The sequence below is a fragment of the Tenebrio molitor genome, chromosome 7 (assembly GCF_963966145.1).
Source record: "Tenebrio molitor chromosome 7, icTenMoli1.1, whole genome shotgun sequence".
Classification (NCBI taxonomy): Eukaryota; Metazoa; Arthropoda; class Insecta; order Coleoptera; family Tenebrionidae; genus Tenebrio; species Tenebrio molitor.
In genome coordinates, this window is record NC_091052.1 from 12,292,960 (window position 1) to 12,300,209 (window position 7,250).

Consider the following 7,250-nt stretch of genomic DNA (forward strand, 5'->3'; position numbering starts at 1 on the left):
GATTTCTATTTATGAGCCACAAGAAAAATTACTACAAATTACAACACGTACATCTGTGTGTCAAAGCTCTATTCAAATTCTGCAGTTCTTCGATGGAAACTTCCAATTTTAGAGATATCCAACTTTAAAGTGGTTAAACGGATCTCGGCTTGCGAGTAAGATTGAGAAGCGATACCATTACTTGAGTGTTTTTTTTTTTAGTTTTTACAAGACAATAGTTATTTGTATCACAAGGCCAGAAACTACACGTTTGCGAGCATGAGTTCGGTTTGCAGTACGAGGCGCAGCCGAGTCTTCAGTACGAATGCTTGCAAAATAGTTTCTGGACGTGTGACAAGATTTTTTGTGTAACCGTACGCGAAAGGAGGACTTCGCGTACCTAAAAAAATTTGATGCAAGTCTGAGTTTTTTAATGTAAGACTGGCGTAAGGTACGTCATTAAAGAAATTACTGGAAGTCTTCCCAACTGATTACAGTACAGATTGCATGACTCAACTTCAAACTGGAAAAGGAAATTGAGTAGCAACGGAAAATTTCGCATAAATTTCGAATTTAGAAAATACGTGCATGTTTGAATTTAATAAATGCTTCACATTTTGAATCTTCGAATTCCATTGAGGTGTTGAAAAATATGTCTTCAACTGTTTGGTTGTCGGAAAATGAAAAATCGTGAAAGTGACTAAAACTTGCAAACTCGTCTCCGAAATGTCCGAATCGCCTCGTCAATTCCAGATTGTTTGTCTTCCTTGGTAATTTAGATCTGGCGATTAAGAAATTGTAAAAGTGGTGAAATATCTCCGGCGCCGCCCCAAATGATCGTCTTAATGGAGCCGTTAAAGTCGAACATTAGATAGTTCGCGTCGTAATTTGAACATCGTCGGCGCAAGTTCACCATCAATTCAGACAGACATCCGTGCAAGACCGTACACGTGCCAGAGATGTCGGGATCACCCGTTCGCTGATTGAATGAGGCTCTAATTGCTGCGATACATTATTGATGCAGTTTAAAGCATCTCACAATGGTCGCAACGAGCTCTGAATTCTGACAAAGCGACGATCGACGATCTAAATGACATCATAAATATTGTAATTTCCCCCACGGGACGCTCCTCCAACCGGAAAATTGTCTCCGGATCTCCCCAGTGGCGCCCCCTCTAAACTGTCCCGAGTCGACGGCCGAGCGTCAAACCGGTTAACCGCACGTCAGAACCGGTTCGGTTATCCGTCCGGACCGCGTACTGAACGTGTTCGCCAACTTTTCCGATTCAGCTCTCGTTTTCTGGAAAAACAGACGCGCAAACCGGAAATGACAGGGCGCTCACACAAACAAGCGAAACATCAGAGAAGGCCTCGACCGAATCCCATCGGTATTAACATCCAGGTTATCCAATAACAGAACTCCCTCGAGTTTAGTTTGCATCGCAGCCGAGATACAATGCTATAATAATCTCGTTGTATGCACACTCCATAGTCGGCGGGCTTCCCCTACATCGCCGACTCCTCCACTCTCTCTCGCCTCCACATTCAAATGAAGGAAGAGAGAAAGAGTGAGGGTTGCTAATCAAGTTGGGCCGTATACTGTCCGGTGACCGTGCGGACCAGCCGAGCGAAACAATTGAGTCTAAAAAGAAATTTCCTTTTTCAATTTTCATCCGACGTCAATCTCTTACACTTATTTTCCTCGGCACAGATTTGATTTCATTTTGAATCCCCGGCTCGCTTTTGTTGGCTCGTTATTTACGTTTTCATTGTTTCGATAAATGAGACTGGGGAATATCTGGGTCTTGAAATATAGCGACTGGGAAAAGGAGTTCGTCCTCGACGCAGAGACAGGACCTCTTCTCGAATTCTTCCCCGTTATGTATCTACGCGGTGGCGCGGAAAAGTTTGCAATTCGAATAGCAAATGGACTACCTAGGTGAACATCTTTTTATCGATTAGGTGAAATTGAACATTTTGTCAATAATGAACTAATTTTGACGTTTAGAACGTATGTTGAAAATCCTCGCCATCTTTACTCTTTCAAGAATCTTTCAACTAAAAATCAAAATTTTCGAAATGACCGTCAAAATTTTGAAAATAAAAGGACAATGTTTGGCATGCTTAACTAACTTCTAAAGAAACGCCCCTCAGATAGTGACATTTTCAATAATTCCAAAACTTTTTCGCATCAATGTGTAGAGTGAAAACACTTTAAAGAGAACACGTTGAGTAATCCAAATCTGTCACTGATGTTGGCGAATCATTAGCGTTCTGAAATGGGGGCATGGTAAATACCTACGCTTTTATTTTAATTATTATGACATATTCAGCCTTGGAAAAGAAGAAAAGAACTGATTTTAATGTAACAGAAAACAATTCAGAAATCACGAAACACAACGAAACGAATACTGCCAATGGAAATTATAAAAGAGCACTAACGTACGCCGCTGACGCAGCATGGCCGGTCAACGGTTGGTACCTTCCTACCCCTAACTTTGAAAAATGGACTTGACTAACATATTTCGTCTTCTGCGCAACTTTATTGGTGTGTTCTTCTTAAAATGTTTTCAATCTGTCCAGTATGTATCGGGTGTTCATTTAAATTTCTCCTCGAAGTTAGCGTTGAAGAGTTGATTGTGAACGCACCATTTGTCAGTCTGCAGAGCAAAAAGTGAGGTTAGATTTAAACATCTGATCCGTAATCCGTGGTGCAATCACAATCGACTGTTCAATTAAAATTTCCCCTAACTCATCGTTATCATTATTACAATTTATTTCGTGTATTTTTTCTTTTATCATTTTTTACTTGTCGAAAATAAACTTTCTCACTACCTTCGATTGTTCATTTTGATTCGTGTTCCGACCTTGACCTAATTTGACCCAATTTGATCCTGGAAATTTGGAATATTTGCGCTTTCGTTCGAATAATTTCGTTTTAATATCGCTGCGAAGGTATTTATCGGCGCTTTTGTTCACGAAATTATCCATCAACCTTCCGTTCCGTCATTTCTGTACTAATTATCGTCCGGTCTTTTTAAACCACAACCGACATCACCTTGAACGGGACACCTTTGCCGTCCGCTTAAATAGCTATTTAATAGCGTTCGGCGTAAATCGTACCGAATAATCAATTTAAAAAATATTTGAACAGATAATGCTAGGTAGGTATATCTTTGTCGGTACTTATCGGCGAACAACAAGTTTTGAAATAGGCCAACCGGTATCGGTTCTTTGGTAATTTAGTAAGAGGGAACGAAGGAGAAAAACCAACGATAATTAGAGACGCACACGCAGAGTGCGTAATTGCGGAGGAGAGACACTCGAGTCGAACACAAAGCAATTAAAGACTAATAGAAATCACATTTTGACTATTCCAAAAATAAATCTGTCGAAACGGACCTAATGAAGACGCCGCACTGGCAGGGATGTTGGTTGTCGATGTCGCTTGACGATGACAGGAGACACTCGCGCTTTTGTCATTTTGTTACCGGCGTAAGGAAGCGGTCTCTGGCGCCAATACCCCCGTCTATCCAAACAACTCCGATCACCTCTTCGAAACTCGATCAACGTCGCTGTCTTTTTTATTTGTTTTAATATTCCCAGTTAAGACTATTAGGAGAGATTACAGGTCCGGAGGTAGACACAAACAACCCGAAGTAATTATGTCCTTTTAGGATGGCATTAAAAAAGTTATGGAAAAGCTAAGACGAGACGTTGGGTTTGTTTGATTTCGAGAGGCCCCACTTGTTTGGTAAGTTCAGCAGACGCTTTGAGGAAAAAATAGAAAAACAGAATTTTTTTGTTGAAATGGGGGGTGCGAGTGGCGTAAAATTTCAAAAATAAAAAAGTAATGTCGGTTATATCTAAATAAAATCAAAAATAAAAGTCAGGGTAGATATTTTAAATTAGGGATGCACGAATTCATTTCTGTTCAGTAATAAATCAAGAGCAAGAAGAAAACAAAATACAGGGTGTCTCAAAATTCGCGAATTCCGAATTCAGAGCGTGGTAGGGAAGGACCCAGTGGAGCTCGAAAAATACTTAGAAAAAAAATCGCTCTTTCTGAAGAAGACATAAGCACTTTAATTTTGTGCAATACATAGCAGCCTTCATATCTACAGTGACAAAATACTATTCTAGCTACGCTGCCGTTCCATTTTTAAGAAAAATTACAAAAATTGAAGATTTTTTTTACTCCAAAGTAAAGCTATTCTTCAAAAAATTGTTATACGGTATTATTTTCCACAATCATCTACACCATAAATAACAATAAACAATGAACTTTTCAACCTGTATTTGAAGATCAATGTATCTTTGTGGGGGGAGTCCCGATTTTTTTTATATTTCCATATTTGGACTACTGAAGTGATCCCCTACAACGCTCTGAATTTGGAATTCGAAAATTTTGAGACACCTTGTATAACATGTCAGAATATTTCAAGTATAAAAAACTAATTTTTAATGAAAAAAATAAATAAATAAAAAGTTGCTAGGCCGGGTAAGGAAAGAGAGATGTTGAATATGCTAGAAAAAATAAAGAAAAATACCTATATGTATATCTAAAAGATGATAGAATAGGGAAAATTAATTACTTAGGTCATTTTTAAAAAATTTGTAAAATAGAAAATTCTTTTCTGCTAATGAAAGTGAAACTTTTTTACACTCAAAATCGTAGTGAAAGTAGCACTTTTTTACACGAAAAATCATAGTGAAAGCAGTACTTTTTGCATCATTTTATTCCAGTTCTTTGGAGATGATTATCAAAGCACACCTATTTTTTTTTGTAATTTTTCATAAATCCCTTTGGACCAAATTTCTAAACTTATATCAATATTCAAAAAAATTGTGTACAACACGTTATGAAAGTCTTTTTTTCACTTATTTGCTTGTTTAACTCGGGCTACGTGTGAAAAAAAGTATGACTTTCATAACTATGTACATAGTTGTACAAATACCTAACTATTGAAATATTTATATAGGTATCGTTAAATATAAAATTAGGCAAAATTTGGAAACGAGAAGAATCAGCACCAATGGATAATGCTTAATAATGCTTAATAGGTATTTAAAAAAAATACAAGAGAAATATAGTGGATAGATGTGATTTTAAGTAAAAATTATTTTCCGTCAAAATTAAAACAAAAATTATTAAGAATTAAAATACAAAATATTAACTAGGTATGATGTACTGTCGCGAGCAAAAAAAACTGGTTGTCAAAATCATCCTTTGACACATTGGAAAATGCTCCATTGTAAAATGGTCGTAAATATCATAACCTATCATCATGTGGTATGACATTGTCATTTTTTTCTCATTTCTTTAACACTTTGTTGACATGGGCAGAATCAGACAGGGAATTTTTTTTAATTTGTGACAATCTAACCAAATTTTGAAATGACATTGACGATCAGATTTTTTTTGCTCACGACAGTATATGATAATGGAAAACATAAAATATAAAAATAAAAATTAAAACGGTAAATAGGGGGATTAAAGGGACAAAATAATACTTACTCACAAATTGTGAACAAAAAGAAATTAACTGTCTTATGAGATTAAAGTAAACAAAAAATAGTTGCAAGTCACAATCATGTTTAGGTTGGGGAGCTTGAGGTCAGTTGTAACACTTTGATTTACAGTAATTTTTATAATTATTAACTGGAGTGGAACAAGTACCTAATGTTATGCATTTGTCTACTAAAAAAGAAACAGAAAGCTTATTTTGTGATTTGGCATCTGCCAACTGCAAGTCATAATTTATGGTCTCAAAAATAACACAGTGGGGTCAGTTGCAACGTTGCAAAAGAATCCAAGAAAAATTGTATAAGATATTTTATGGCCAAAATATTAATCGAAAGGAGAAATTACCTACCATTGGGTATTCTGGACCTCAAAAATAATTTCAAATTTGTAAAATGTAGTGACTAGTTTGGAGGTATAATATTTAAATTGGAAAATTAAGGATAAATAGATAAATCTAAGTATTTTGTAATAATTTTTCAAAGAATAATTTTAAAAATATTTTATACAGTGTGTTGCACTCAAGATGAAAACAGTCTGCTATTTTCGTCATTTCTTGGAATGGAAATTTGAATTTTTGCAGCGTTGTAGAACGTCACGAGTTCTATCTTTTAAAGTACTTGACTCGGTTGTAAATTGTTGTTAAAAACTAGATTCTGAACGTCTATAAATAACGAAAATATCAGACTGTCGAAAGAATAAAAACCTATCTAGGCACAAAAATTTAATCCTAAATTATCTCTCTACCTCCTAAATACGGTGAGCTCTACTAATATCAATCGAACGTACATATTTATAATTCAAACAAAACGGAATAATCACATATTATATCGAGTATTATATCCCAAGTGCAAAATTTTTTATCGAAAATTTTTTTGCTAATGAACGAAAACATCCATAAATGAGGTCAGAAGATCAATTATTATCAAATAAAAGCCCTCGACTTCGTCTCGTGCTCTTATTTGCCAATTATTAGCAAATAAGAGCACGAGACGAAGTCGAGGGCTTTTATTTGATAATAATAATTGGTCTTCTGACCGAATAATTTATGGATGTTTAAGTTCATTAGCAAAAAAATTGCCGATATTAAAATTTTGCATGAGGGGTATACGGCTGATTATTTCCTGAATAGAATGAAACCAAACGCGTTATTTCCAATCCTTTTTATTCAAAATAATAATAAAAAAAAATCAGGTACCGACATTTTTTATCAGATTATTGCACATGTGCATTTTAGAGAAATTTTATCGGGTTATTTTTTGTTTTCTCGTTTTGATTGGTCAATATTTGTCACGCAATTGGTTGCTAAACACATGAAGGAAATAATCTACTTAAAAATGTGTAAGTAAAGCAGAGTATGATGCATTTAAAATTTTAACGGGTTTCGCAAAGAGCATTGCAACAAAAATAAAATAATTTTTGAATGCAAGATTAAAACGTTCCAAGCCACGAAAAATAATTTCCTCCCCCACGTTCGTGAATTTTTCAGCAACCCCCGCGACATTTAGTCGTCGTTTGGCAAACGTTCGTCCCGATCCGCGAAACCCGATCGTAAATCGAAACGATTCCGAAAAGGCGCATCTCGGTCGTTCCTCCGTTGACAGCGTCGTCTCGGCGAAGAGAGGACCACTTTATCCATCAGCTCTAGTTAGGTGTGCGGCACGAAAGCTCTCTCCCGAAGTCGGCACTTCCGACCGACACCGGCAACACCCACCTCGCCTCCGATCCCCACCACCGTGCGGCCCCA